Here is a 15,511-nt window from a genome sequence, read left to right as displayed (position 1 = left end):
TCTGGCATTTGGTTAACCTGTAACAGGTTGGCAAGACTTCAAGATTATAAATAAATAAATAAATAAATAAATAAATAAATTAAACCATTTCCCAAGTCCAGTAAAACTGCTGGATTCTGCCCATGGTATTGCTTATTTGGCCAAATGGCCAATGTCAAAGCTACCCTGCACTGCAGTTATAACTGCTATCAACAGTTACGTGCTCACCCACACAAGCTGTGGTTAGCAGCAAGAAGTTACCATTGGTACACTTGAGTGCTGCAAAGAAAAGCCCTTATTGAAGACCTGAATTCATTCTAGAGAAATAGCCTCTCCCTTGCTTCTCCCCTCCCCAGCCACTTCGCTGTTAAGGCAATCTTCTTTCAGGGGATAACAAGATTAACAACAGAGATTTAATCAGCACTTCAAAGAGAAAGACATTCAGAAATCAGCAGAGAAAAATTTAAAAGCTCTACTTTTATAGCCACATACCCACAAAACAAAACTAAGGAAGCAAACTACTTCACTTTTAAAAGGCAAAAAAGTAGGTGGAAATTACTACAAAATACTGTGTATGCATTTAAAATGAGGAGTTAGAAGAATGAGGGGAGGGAAGATGACATAAACCAAGACTTAGAGGTAGGGAAGGGAAAAATGATTGCCCACCCGACGGAGGGAAAAACTGAAAGACTTAATAGTCTTGTAATACATCACTGGATAAGGGGAAAAAAAAAAAATCCCTAAGCAGCTGGTATGGAATGTTGGATTTGATTATTCTGGTACTGCATTTGTTATGAAAAAATGTATGTAACTGAAATAACTTTGTAACTATTTTTATCACCCTTTGTTTGACCAGCAACAAAATATAAAGGAGTACATTTCTGTCATTTAAATTCATGGCACTCCTTCTGAAGCATGGAACTCCTAGAAATAGATACATACGGTAAGTTCCTCTCTGCTCTGTAGAAGTCCATCTATTCAAAGAAATACTGGCCCAAGGTAGGTTATTCCCAAGCCACTGATTTCCCATTAGTTGAATCATTATTTTAGACCAGACCGGTGCCTGAATAAAACTACTTGACTAACTTCAGCACCTCGTTCTTTCTTTGAAACAAATACCCTTCTATTGATTCTCATCAGCATGTCCATGCGTTTGGTGAAGGGATTAGGAGTCAGCCTGCTTGAGGTCTATCAGGAAACCACATTCAGAAAGCCATGGACTAAAAGCACAGATCTTTTGTTCTGCTTTCTAGATGAAAACAATCATATGTTAGAATATTTTCAAGAAGAAACAGTAGTTGAAAGGCTACTGGAAGGACATCTGAAGGTTAGCAGGTTGCCCACAAAAATCAATGAAAGAATGATAGTACTCCAGGAAATAGTCATCAAATGAGACATCTAATTTGACTTTGGAAAAGTCATACAAACGGCAAAAGTTCACTGTCGTTCAATACTCTACAAACAACTGAGACAATGCCAGAGGATCCTTAATAAACCTTCTGCCGAACAAGAGATCTCCAAGAAAGTCAATGCTGCCCTCTTATCTTCCCAACTCCTTTTTATAGCACTGCTAGATCACATGAAAAGTTTTGTTCAACAACAATTGAAAAGTGTGCTCAGTAAAGTCTGTGTTTGTTTTTCTTTTCTGCTTTCCTCTCAGAAGGATGACCTACCAGCCCATGAAAATTAAGTTTTTCCTCAAGAGCCATCATATCCTAAGATACCAACAACTCAGGGTGTCTGCAGCCTCATTCACCCAGGTCTGAGAGGTGGGTGTCACAAAGTACACTTGTACATCCAATGTGTCTTTGCTCTTTCCAGTTGATAGTTACAGAAGTTATCTACTCATTGGTTCTCCTTAGGACACAAAGAAAGATCTCTCACTGGCGTGAAGGAAGATGCTAGAGCTGTCTTTGAAAGAGATGATTTTAACACAGGTGGATAAACTGACAATCTGTAACAGCCAGCAGCCTCAGAGCAAAGCAGTCTGCAAATGCCTGTAAACACCATATTCATTTCCTCCCCTTACTCTACCCACCAGCATCAAGATTTTGAGGGCTAGATGTTAGCCACTGAAACCCTGAAGACCAAAAGCTGGGAGAGCCTAACATTTGTTTCACTTTCTGCAATGAATTTGATAATAAAATCCCTTCACTAGGAAAACAAAACAAAAAGCCCACACAAACAAACAAACCCCAACAAAAACCCAACAAGCAAACTACCAAAAACAACACAAGAAAAATTAGGACTTTCCACTTGGGGCCAACTGGAGGTACTCTTCTGATCTTGCACTTCTGTTACGATAAAACATGTGCCCAGATGCTTCTGGAGACTTGGTCATGACATAAGGTCAGAAACGATGACCGCACGTAGCCATTCTGACATGCCATAAAGAGAAAGACACTCTAGGCAGTTGTTCTCTTTTCAACCTCTAAACTAAACCAGGTACTAAAACTGTACAAGAACTAAATGCAAGAGGAAGGGCAAAAGAAAAATCACTAAGGGGAAGGATGGGTTGCAACATTTCTTTTTTCCATTCCTTTTGATTACTGAAACTATACATACGGCCAAAAAGAGCACACGAGTCATTTTTCAGTACAACGAGTAAAGTTAAAAGAACAAGCAAGTAAAGTCTCTTTCTAGACAGATACAGCAAGATTGCAAATATTCTTCTACCTAAAAACAACAAAAAGCTACCCCTCCATGCTACGTAATACGAAAAAGAATTTGAGAGTCAAAATTGCTAATAAAAAGACCAAAAACCAAAAAAATTTAAGATTTCCACTACTCTACCTTCACTTCTCAGCGTTAGCAAAAGTAAATATTTCTTTTTTTCTGTCAAGAAAAGAAGCATCCTCACTCCTCAAGTGTGAAACAAATGTCTCCAAAACTTTCAACTGAAGTCATGATAGAAAGCTATTAAAATTTCATGTAATGATGAAGACAGGATATTCTGTGGAAAGTTAGCTAATGGATCCATTAGCCGACAGCTGACTACTTGCTCAAACAAGTGCGAGCTGACTCCATATGTCACTGGAGACATGCAACCTATATACTGGCTTTTCGAACACTAGGCAAACAATGCAGAGCATCTGCCAAACAGCTGGTTTCAGGCTGTGGTATTGAAAACTCATTTATTAAAAGTGACATAGACTGAAAGAAATGAAGATAACCAGAAAAGAAGCTAGCAACCCCTTTGGCCAATACCATAATATCCAGCTAATTCAGTCCATCTTTAACAGGTCACTGCTTTGGTATAAAAATATAGGTGAGCTTTCTTGTTTACAAAGCAACCCCGCATGTTTTTAAAAGAAACTAAAGAATTGCCTTGTGTTCTTTGCAAAGCATATGCATTTTTAAAAAATGATGCAGTTTTTATCATGTGATATAATTTCACTTTTAAGAGCTGTCAAATTATAAAGTTTGCTTATTTTACCATGAACAACCTATGGCATTTCAAAGAATGATGTTCTACTGGATTCGGTTTTCTACTTAGCAATAACATTAGTGTAATGAGACCTTAGAAAGTCTGCATCATTATGCATTTAAAATGCAACTGACGTGACCTTGTAATTAATGATCTAGTAAGGAGCAAAAAGTGAAGGAAGAAGCATTAAAAAAAAAAAGAAAGACACCGAAGCAAGGATTTAGGTCACCAGAATTTCAATGTTTACCATGCATCTTCAGTTCAACCCAGAAAAATATCTTCATCACTGACTAATGCAATCTGAGATTTTTGATCCTAATGTTTCTATAGACCAAACCATACTTTTATCATGTCTCTACAAACATATTCAAGGAAAAATTCTGTGGCTGCTGTGGTAATGCTTTTGATTTCATAGAAGCATCACAAACCCCAGAATGTTTGCTGATCAAGCTACAGCTGGCAAACCCAGAGGACTCTGTATAAAGAAAGAAAAACGAGTACAAAATTGCTTTTCTAGTTGGACGTTTTGCATTTCAGAGTTAAAAGCTGTTGGAAAGATTACATATTTCCGTTCAAGTTTTTTACAGGAATCAGAATTTTAAATTGGCATTAAATTAGATACTGAGACTGATCCTTCAACTGGAGGAGCTAGCTACCTGGCTGACAAAATCAGTACAACTGTGCTCTGAAGGAACATCAGAACTCGAAACACTACCTGGAAAACAGGATTAGCAGGAATTGCATTTAAATAAAAGTGGTTAGTGGCAAGTGGTCAGGAAAGACAGACTCCTAGTACAGCAAGCCTACTGTAATTTTAAAGACTCTTCTAATCAAAGATGCTCTAGTTCAGTATTCTGTTTTTCAGAGTAGCCTTTGCCTATAAACAGGAGCTCTTCCGTCACCATTGGCATGAACTCTGACAATGAGTAAGGTTGTCTCTCTACAGAATAAGTAACCAGCAGGAAATGCGTTAGAAGATGAGAGAAGCAGGATGAGCACAGACAGCTCCAACTTTCACCAATCTGTAGCTCAAAGTCCACAGCCAAATGGAGACTAAGGACTCAGCTCCATGACAAAAGTCATACAGGTGTGACCCACCTTACAAATTTAAACTAACATAGTTATGTTAATGTAACATCTGCACAGGATTTGCATTCTAGTATATGTGTTTACTTGAATTCTTTTAGGCTGCCTGGTTTAAGTCAGAATAATCATATCCAAGAAAATAAAAATAGTTACTGCTATAATGATACAGATTAAAACTTCATGACTTTCTGTTCTAGACAAGGCTTCTGAAAACCCACAGGAAGTGAGCGTCACAGCCAAGACCTGGACTGAGATGTTCCAATTTCAGCTACAGTGGCCTGACTTTTAGTAAGGTTTCCTCTTCAAAGCTGTTCAAGCATCTGAAAAAGCACATTCCTATCATCAACCTCCTTGCCTCCCAGTTGCTCAACACCAGCAATTTCCACCTCATCTTGAAATTGCCTTCCCTATGTGCAACACAACAGAAAGCGCAAAAGAAAGATGATGATGGGTGGAAAAAACCCCAAAACCAAACAAACCAGAACATTTTGTTCCCCACCAAAATCCTACACCCCAAACCCAACTGCAGTAGGCACAGAGCCTGCTGGAGGTATCTGACTGACAGCCAGAGGGAACTGCTTCTAACTTCCAGAGCAGAACAGAGAAGAGAAAATACGTAAAATTTAAATGGTCACACTTAATTTTTTTAAAAAACCCTATCAATGGCTAAATAGAACTTCTATTTTAAGAAAGTTTGTTTTCAGGATCTGTTCTGGATTTTCAGTGAAGTTGGCACACTGTTCATATCCACAAAGAGTGAAAAAATAATTTGTGCTTTTGTACAGCCAAGAAAAACCCTGCTGATGAATCTAAGTCAGATGATGCAAGATATACAACACTGACAAGATACACAACCTGATGGATTAATTTTCTTTATTCCAGCAATCAAGGTCACAAGGGAGGGATTAACTAAAATATCAGAACTGCAAAAGCAATTTCAGTGCTTATAATGTATAGTACATACACGAGGCCATTTTTAAAGTTAGTGTTACAATGTCTAGCCATACAATTTCAAGCCTTTACCACACGAAGACATTTTCTCTGACAACAGATGATATCACAGACAAACAACCAATATATTGTCTAGACAGCGTTACTGCTGCTCCATTGTCCTGAACATTTAAGTACAGAGTCAATAAATAAATGCAAGCAGAAAAGGACAATTCTGGGGTTTTGTTTCAGTGTAATAGCCATTTTTAGTATTTTATAAATAATAACAATTATATTGAAAACGAAAAGGCTCATATATTCAAGAAGTCTTACACATTCAAGATTGTTTCAGATTATGGTAAGATGCATGTCATAGCTTGTCAAAGCTATCTAGCCCATTTCAGATAGGATTTAGGAACTAATTTATAAATAGAAAGATTTTATTTCCATTAAATCCTGTTAGGGAAACAACAAAATGTATGCTTGGTACCACAGAACATTTTGATACATTCAGCTTTCAACCGTTCTATTTCAGTATATTATTTCCAAGAAAAGATACCTCCAAAAGTTATTCAAAAAGCAACTTATATGTTCTGTTTTCTGGGTCTCACAGCAGCAGGAAGCATGCAAACTGCCTTCCCAAGGGACATCTCCATTACAGAAAAAGTGAAGTAAAACTTGTAAGGCAAAAGAAGAATTTGCTGCAAGTTTTGTTTGAAAAATTCTATGATAATTTAGGAAGCAATTTCTTTCAAAGTTCATCTGTAAAAGTATATATGAAAAATGGACTACAAGATTTGCAAACTCTCCAGAATTCAGATATACTGAAATTAATATGAAACTATAGTATTTTTCATCTTCTCAGCTTGGCACAGAGCTGAAGTAGCAATTACATTTTAAGATGACAGAGGAATTCAGCATCAGCAAGAATCCAGTTACAAATTCATTTAATCAACTTAGAAATATAAAGGAAAGGAACAGTCACAGGAATTGGGACGATTACTCAAAAAAAGACCTATAATAAATTACTTATATCCACTGACATTATAGCACAGGAATACTGATACAGAATCTCATGGAACTTAGAAGTAATTTATTTGGTGTTTGACACGCTGTTACTTAACATTTGCACATACCTGCTTTGTTGAGATGCATTTTCTCAGCTAGCGTTTGCCAAATGTCACACTAAGTTGAAAGTAAATTCCCCTTTATTTTCAATGCTTTTTTAATCCGAATATAGTTGACATTATTAGCATGTAAAGAAAAATCAGTAATTAAAGTATTTTAATCCAATTACTGACAAAATGCTGCCACTCATTTATTCAAAGGCCATATACCCAGATCTCCTTCAGCAATTAGCTGTTTGCTGAACAACAGGAATTTCAAGAAGCCAGCTGGAAAATATCAACCTTTTGACTAAAATAAAAAGTGAAAGTATGTATAAACAATTACAACCACACACATACACTGTTCTTCATGATTCAATAGCTTGTGTTTTCCTTTAGACATAAAAAACAAGTGACAAGTACAATTAAATTGTAAAGAAATTCAAAATTAAACCAAAAAAACTAAGTAAGATGACACCTGCTAAATAACACCCTTATTAAAAGGGAAAAGCTGGATGATATTTTAACTAAACAACAATTACTACCCTAATAGCTATCATTACTGCTATTTCACTGCTTTCCACACTGACAGATATAATAGTATTCATAGACAAGAAGACCAGGAGAAATTACCTTAATTAGCTTGTCAGGCATCATGCACAATAGAGACCATACGGCTGCACTAGATTTATTTCTCTTTTTATGCTTTTGAACGTACACCCATGCTCAAATTCATTCAAAGTGACCTGCATGAAAAGTTCACCCACACTGGGCAAGTCCTAAATTTTAAACACAGCAACCACTAAAAGTACATGCCTTATGTCCCATCTGAATTTAATGCAAATATCCAGCCAGCAGTCTTGTTACACCCTTGCCTTGGAGCCCTAACACCACCCTGTTTCTATTCCCTGTATAAGTAGACCATGGGCATGGGCAGGAACATCTTTCACTGATCAGGTTGCTCAAAGTCTTGTCCAACTTGACCCTGAACACTTCCAATGACATGGTATCCACCACTTCTCCGTCCTACCTGTTCTGGGGCCTCACCACTCTCATCATAAAACATTTCTTCCTCATACCTAATGTAAATCTATTCTTCTTTCAGTTTAGAACTATTACACTTGTTCTGTTACTACAGGCCCTGAGATAAAAGGTCTCGCTCCACCTCTCTTATGAGCTCCCTTTATATATTCAAAGGCCACAGTAAGTCTCCTCGGTGCCTTCTCTTCTCTAGGCTCTAGCAACCCCAGTTCTCTCAGCTTTTCTTCATACGAGGGGTGTTCTATCCCTCTTGTAACTTTTGTGGCCCTCTTCTGGACCTGTTCTAACATGTCCATGTGCCTTTCTTCTACTGTGGACGCTAGAGCTTTTGCAGTACTCCAGGTGGCATTTCCTGAGCAGAGGGGCTGCACCTCCGTGAACCTGGTGGCCACACTTCTTTTTATGCTCCCAGGATGTAGCTGGTTTTCTGGGCTGCAAGCGTACACTTCCGGGTCACGTCCAATTTTCCATCCACCAGTACCCACACCCCAGGTCCTTCTCTGCAAGGCTGATCTCAATATGTTCCTCCTCCAGCCTGTACTGATACCTGGGATTGCTGTGACCCAGGTACAGAAGCTTGCCCTTTACATTTTTCAACTTCATGATGTTCACATGGGCCCATTTGACCCTCTAGTATTTATTTTGGCAGCAGCCACTGTCTCTAGAACAGAAATTCCTACATCCTGAAAGCACAGTCCACATCCTTCTTGCTAGGAGCACAATAATTCTGCTGTATTAAGCAGGCATGACTTAACTAATCCAAATTAATCCAACAGTGGAGCTGTGAGACAATTTTTTTGGGGAAAAAACCACCCCAACAGATCTATCACTCATCTGAAAATAGAGACAACAGGACACAGTAACAGTCTCACCATTACCCCACCCAGGGTTTCTTATAATTATCTCCAATACTCTATTCCCTGTTCATCATCTATGCTGCTAGCACCTGGCACTGTGTTTTGCAACACGCATGGAGCTCAGCCACGCAGCAGCTCTACCTACCAAGCTCATCTGCTTCTGCAGGAAAAAGACATTTCTGCTGCACCTTAGCAAACACATTGCAGAAGGAAAGCACCCGCTTTTTTCTTGTCTTGGGAAGCAAAACCGGCTTATTTGTAGGTTACAGTCAGAAAAGTTTTGTTCCGTAGGTGGGCATTTTGCAAGCGATTTTGTAAGCCTGCTACCAAAAAACCCCCAAAACTCAAGCCCAAACCAAACTTAATTATTTGTTTCCCAAAACAACGTGTTACTTTCTCTCACATTCATGTTGTTTTATTTGCCTAAGGAATCAAAACACTGAACTCTCTCCAGTTCCTGACTAGCAATTAAGAGTGACATGTACTGGGTGTACCAAACCTACAATGATGGCATGTAATGGAAAACCACACACCAATCCCTTCCTACTGGCTTTCCTTTAGGTTCTTCTTCCCTTGATTTTTCCTCTACCACTTAAAACTGCTGAAAGGGATTTAACCACAGCTCATAAAAGCATTCCTGAAAAAGAGGTCAAAGACAAGCTTTTCCTGACGGATGGAGTGAAACAAAGGGGAACCATTTCAGCATTCCCCATGATGGGAGGTTTATTAAATGCAGCTCGAAAAATATTGTAGTCTTCACACATCTACATTAGAGATGACATCAGTTTTCTGTTCACCTTTTTTAAAGGTTATCCATATTTGGCAATGGGCCTTCCCTCTGATTTAGCATTTTCCAGCTCAGATTACTCCTTACCATACACACAACGCAATTCAAGCACGAATGAGCCAGTGGCATGTAAAACACATTATCAGTCACTACTCTCCACACAAGCACGCAATCGGTGAAAACCAATAGCTTTGATAGTCACTGTACAGGATACAAAATAAAACATGAATAGATGAGAGAAGGGTGTGAAAGGGAAAGTGAAGAGATGCTAAGACAACAACTACAGTGCTACAAGTTCTCTTTAAAAAAGGATCATAAAAAAAATATCAAAGACCAAAGAGAAGAGCAATAGTTCTGTCATATTTCATGTAGGTAAATACTGTTAACCTACAACAGGGTACAACCCAGTACAAAGACATCCTGAAGTTTTCATCAACAGGTTCAGATACTTCTCTACTAAATAGGTATGTAAAATGCCTTGGCCATTTTGTGTTCTCAATCACTCTGGTACTTTATTTTCATGAGTAGACAATGCATACTTAAAGATTCTCTTTGGGGTAAATAACTGCCGTTTAGTAGCAAATCTTCTTGTTCCTGACCAGTAAGCAGAGCTTTTAGCAATACTCTTTTGACTCCAAAAGTATTGCCAGAAGGAAGCACAATTTCCATTTTAATTAAGTGTTAAACTGAAGGGTGGGGGAAGATATTAGGGATTGAGCAGGAGTGTGCATATCAACCAACCTATTCTTCAGTAACTTCCACGAGTTATTCAAATTTTGGTCACATGTCAGAAGAATTTAGGTTATGAGTAATAATGAAAGAAACAACAAATTAACAATACTTAAATAGAATTGACACTACCTGATAGAACCATTGCAACGGCAGAACAACTTATCTACAAAAATAAGCATTATGCTTAAACCAGCTAAAATATGTACTTTGATGAAGATTTGACAGCTCCAACTTGAAATTTCAATAAACCCAACTATTCATTGAAAACAAACTAAAAAAAAAAAAATTTTAAAAAAAATTTCTATTTTATCATGTTGCCATAAAACAAGAGAAAGGGGAGAAAGCCTTGCTCCTTGTTTCTCCCCAAGGGTGGGGAGAGGTCTTTTAAGTCCTTTCAAGTGGTTTTCTTATTCATTTGTGCTCTGGTTCTTCTTATAGTGATCTAAATTAATGGTTTACAAACATATTAAAACTCCTATTTCTTACTTCGCATAAGCTTAAATAGGAAGCTGTATCTGAGAGAAAGTTAAAGGTGCTCCCTGTCTACCAGAAATTGGATTTCTTTGCCAATCTTCTAAACTTTAAAATTGCTTTAAGTCCTCACCAGTTTTATAAACTTAATGCTTCCAAATGTCATCTTTAAAGCAGGAAGCAATTCAATACGATCATCCCACAGGTTAGCTTTAAGAATCAATTTCGCATATTTTTAAACACTATTTTCTAGACTAAACACAAAATGAATCTGCTGAAAACCAGTTTCTGTTGTTTGGAGTAATTTGTGGACTCCTTGCTGCCAGAATCCACTGCTATTCACAAAGAATACTACTAAGAGTGACAATCATGACGGTGAGTATAATTAGAATAAATACCTTTACCTTTGGCCACCAGAGGAACAGCAGAGTTCACTGGTGACTGGTCTTAAAGACAGGCAAGATGTGCACAATACATAGTATACCCCAAATACACAGTAAAAAACCAAGAAAAATCAGTGGCAAGTAACTTCCTTGGGAAAATCTTACAGGGAAGGAGTAGGTAGCACTTCATATTTCTACCAAATACTAGTTGTAACTTCACATGAAGAAAGGGTATTGTCCCCAGGCAATGTTCAGTATCAAGTGGAGAGCTCAACAATTGCTCCTTAACTCACAAATTGACAAGTCTGCATTTCCTGCTCCTGCAACACCCGGCATTAAACTGTCAGAATATTGATGGGGAGAATTATCCACTCATTCCCACCTGGTAAAGACTACTAGGGTTCTTTATGTTCCCCCTCTTGCAGGGAGGTGTTTTTTCTAGGACTGCCTGGCAATTTCTATTTGACAAATGCTCTGCCAGTGTTAAGGGCTGACAATGTGCTTCATCCATTCTCCTGTCTTCCTGTAACACGTCACAGCTGTGACTTCTGACTTTTGGTGGTTTCATTAGAGAGCTGAGAACTGTTTTACATCATTTTCGGAACAAGTAAAGAGTCCAAACAGTATCTGTACAGCACCCAGTTCTCCCAGTTAGAAACCCCAATAACCCTTCAGTTCGAAGTTTGCAACCATTGATTTCCCCTAAGCTCCTAATGAGGAACTCCTCCTTATGTTTGTATCCGGTGGAGGAAAATGTTTGAAGGATACAGGTTTCTGATACACATAACCTTAAATGTTGTTGTTAGTTATTTTCTAATTCCAAGCTACTCTTCTAGAATGTTCAGGCTGATATAGGAAATAAAAAAAAAATACTTTAATGTTTAAAAAATCAGCCTTTGATATATAACTGAACATAAGCATAACAGGATAGAAAATAGGATAGAAAATACAGACAATATACAACACAATATGATACAATAGAATTGGGATTGTAATAATTTCTTATTTTTAATTCGGGTGTAAGGATAGAGTCTGATGGCGGGATTTGATCAGTGTTATCAAGAGAATAATGTTGCCACATATTATGACATAAAAAGCAGAGTTCCCGAAAGAAAGAGGAAAGAGGAGGAGATTGCCACTGACGGGAATCAAAAACTATAAACAGGAAAAAGGGGGTGAGGGGGCTGGTGTGTGAAGAGTTTTCAAGCATGGCAGAGTGAGGAAGCATGGTACAGCATGGAAAGTACTTAAAAAGGATACCAGCCACTCCAAGTGCCTGCTCCAGACAAACAAAAGCAAAAATTAAGGAAGGTATCTACACTGCCTACATTTTGGTCCTGAAAATGTGAAGGCTGCACCACCTTACACAGGTTTGCTGTACAAACAGAGGAAAGACATGGGCTCCTCTAGAGGAGCAATGATTTTAAGGACACCTAAATTATTTTTTTATCCCTAACATTTAACAGAGTGTTAAGAGCAGAAAAAAAATTGTGTTATATGCCCTGCTCTTCTCATTACACTAGTCTCTGTCGTCATCCCTGCATCCCAAAAATCAAATCAGTTGGCAACAAGGCTAGTCAGCCTCGCAGAGCTAGATGCTTAGAAATTAGGTAATGTGAATATATCCTACTTGTTAAGTTTCAAATCTGCTGTAAAAGAGCAGCTTCAAACAACACAAAATATGAAATAGGCTAGAGTGCTGATTTTAAATGTCTGAAACACAACTCACAGAAATAAAAAGAAGACTTCTACTCAACTGCTGTCCCAGTCAAGCTAGTGTCCTTTTAAATAATTTCCTAGTTTAAACTAATGACATTTATAGTTGGTAATGGACTTCAGGTGGAATTAATCTTCCAAATTTAGACATCCATCTGGGGGTGAGATGAATCATGCAGTGAAAGTGCTTATTTCTCTCCACTGACTATAAAGGGAGCCTACAGAACTAGTTCACGTATAGGCAGTCAAAGCTGCTAATGTTTAAGTTTACTTTGCATAGCATGCCTAATGGTTGTCATCTTCTATGACTGAATCAACAACAACGACAAAAAAAAGCTAGTAAAGTTTTCTTTCAACAAGGTGAGAAGCAGCACTGTCCTAAATCAGCATCTGGAATTAGCTTAAGTTGTGTATGCAAATACTAGCACAGTCACTGTTTTTCCCTTCACGACATTAGAAATGTTCATGGAAAAATAAGCACACTTTTTAATACCCCCCATCTTACATCTTTGTACAAATCTTAACAATGCAACCACACACAGAAGCTATCCAGAAACCTATATTTTCATAAAATGATGCATAACTGGATGAAAATATATTACTAAGTCTACTAACTGCCTATACTCAGCCTAAACTCTTAATAATATTTCTACATAAAGGAGGGACTTAGGATTCAAAAATCAGTGACACAGTAAAGCATACTACTAAATCAACGTAATTATTAAGATTGAATCAAACAGTAAAACTTTCTCTGACTTGCACAGCTGACACCTTAAAAAAAAGGAACAGGGTAGCTACATTAGATAACAGCCTCCTGTTTCAAATAGCATGAATCTTCTCAAATGCAGTATTTGTCCAGCACAATGTTCTCTTAATGTTACTTTTCCATTTACAAGTAGAGACGTCTCTTGGTTATTTCCATAATCTTACAGACACAAAGAAGTATATTTTTACCAATAATCTGGTCACATACAACAGAGAGATACAGGGTCTTAGATTGTCTGGGGGAGGGAAAGGCAATACAAAAATCACCTCAAAGGAGTCTGAAAGAAAAGCAGAAATTATCAGCCTACAGACAACCCAAACCATGCATTTGTTTGATCAATATTCACTGAAAAAAACCTCTTTCCCTAAAGGCACTGTATTGTGTGAGGAGCACAAGACAGAGAGGCGATTGGAAGTGCATCCATTACATGACCAAAAAAGTACTATACATCAGTAAGAGGATGAAGTAATATGAAACTAAACCATCAACTTGCACGTACCTGCAGTCCTATCCCTGCTCTGAACATAGTCTTTTCCTCATGGATATTTTTTATTTTGGCGTCACACACCAGCTCACAGAAAGAAAAGAATACGTAACAGTGGACTTAAACACCCTCTAAATAGGTTAGCACCCCATTTTTTGCCAAAGTTTAAGTGCTACCGCTAGAAAGGATTCTGGAAAATGCGTAACAGAGAAATCAAATTTAAAAAAGGGATGGGCTTTACAACAAAGTAATGGCCGTAGTGAGCAAGACCCACAGCTCCAAGTCTCTTCAAATACCCTCTCACCAACAGCACCCAGTAATAGATATCAAGTGAAGCATGTAAGAACACAATAACATGTAGTAATACTTCCCCAGAATACTCCCTTAGCCCCCAACAGTTTGCAGAAGCAGGATTTCCTGAACAAGAATAGGTATTTTCCTTTGATGATTCTTCTTCCATGCAACAGCAGTTTCCCTCTGCACTGATGTAATGTTTAGCTTCCTTAAATTCCTGAGGCAAGAAATTCTATAGCTTAATTACATGTTCTGTCGAGAACCACCTCCTTTTGTCTGTTTTCAATTCATCAGCTGCTGTTTCATTAGATACCTCGTAGTGTGTGTGCACTAAAAAAAAACAGCGAATAAACACTCCCTATTTATGTCCCATTGATCTGCTGAATATTTTACAGGATTCTGTGACACCACTTCTTGGTCACCTTTTCTACAATAATGAATTCAGCTGCTTTTCTTACAGATAATTGCTACAGATTTGCTCTACCTTAAAACTTCAACTACGTTCTTTTTGAGATGATGACAGGGAGAGGAGGGATCAGGGCACAACTACCGAAGATAATTTGAGTATAATCATTATTCTCTCTTTCATTCCTAACCACTTCTAGTGGCAACAGTCAGCTTTAAGCTCATTTTTTTTAGATGAGAAGGCAAGCTTGCTCCTCTGCACCTCCAAATATATCATTTGAAGCAATTTATGAGAAATCTCATCTGCCATTTTAGCGACATTGCTCAGCAACTAGACAAGTCCATGCGCAGTGGTCTGCCTTGCATCTGCTACCCATCAGTAAAGGCTATGAGCTCACTTTTATTTAACATTACGAACTTGAACATTCTCCACTAATATAACTTTGGAGAATTGCTACCCTCCACCCCTCTACTCTATTTACTCCAGTTCTTCCCTTCTTGCATTTTAGTCATTAATGTAACTGCATAAAGTCCTCTTCCTCTATCCTATGGCTGCTTAGTTTCTCTAAAATTCTGTGGTGGGGGCCATTGTCAAATGCCTGTTGGACATCCAAGTAAACTATTTCTGTCAGATCTTAGTTATTCATGTGCTCGCCTTCAAAAAAAACTCCAGTGAATTTGCAAAACATGACATCCCTTCACAGCAGGCTCTTAAATCTTCCTCAATACACCATGTTTATCCATGTCATTTTCATTATTATTTTGACTGATTTACTTGGAACAGATGTCAGGCTTACTGATCTGTAGTTCTCCAGATCTCTCCTGATGCCTTTTTTGTTTTAAACAAAAATAAAATCAGTGTCACATTCAAATTAAGACATTATAGATCATACATAAATGATTTTGTATCTTAGCTAGATGTTGCATTTGTTGCTTCATATCTATGCTACAATAATCCTTACTTGCTTGCCATTTGTAAAGCCATACTTCTTCATAAGTGCAAAAGCAAGCCTCTCTAAAGAGATGTAAGGGGGTTTTGTTTCATTT

This window comes from Psittacula echo (genome assembly GCF_963264785.1).
Source record: "Psittacula echo genome assembly, chromosome: 2".
Lineage (NCBI taxonomy): Eukaryota > Metazoa > Chordata > Aves > Psittaciformes > Psittacidae > Psittacula > Psittacula echo.
This window is presented reverse-complemented; position numbering follows the sequence as displayed.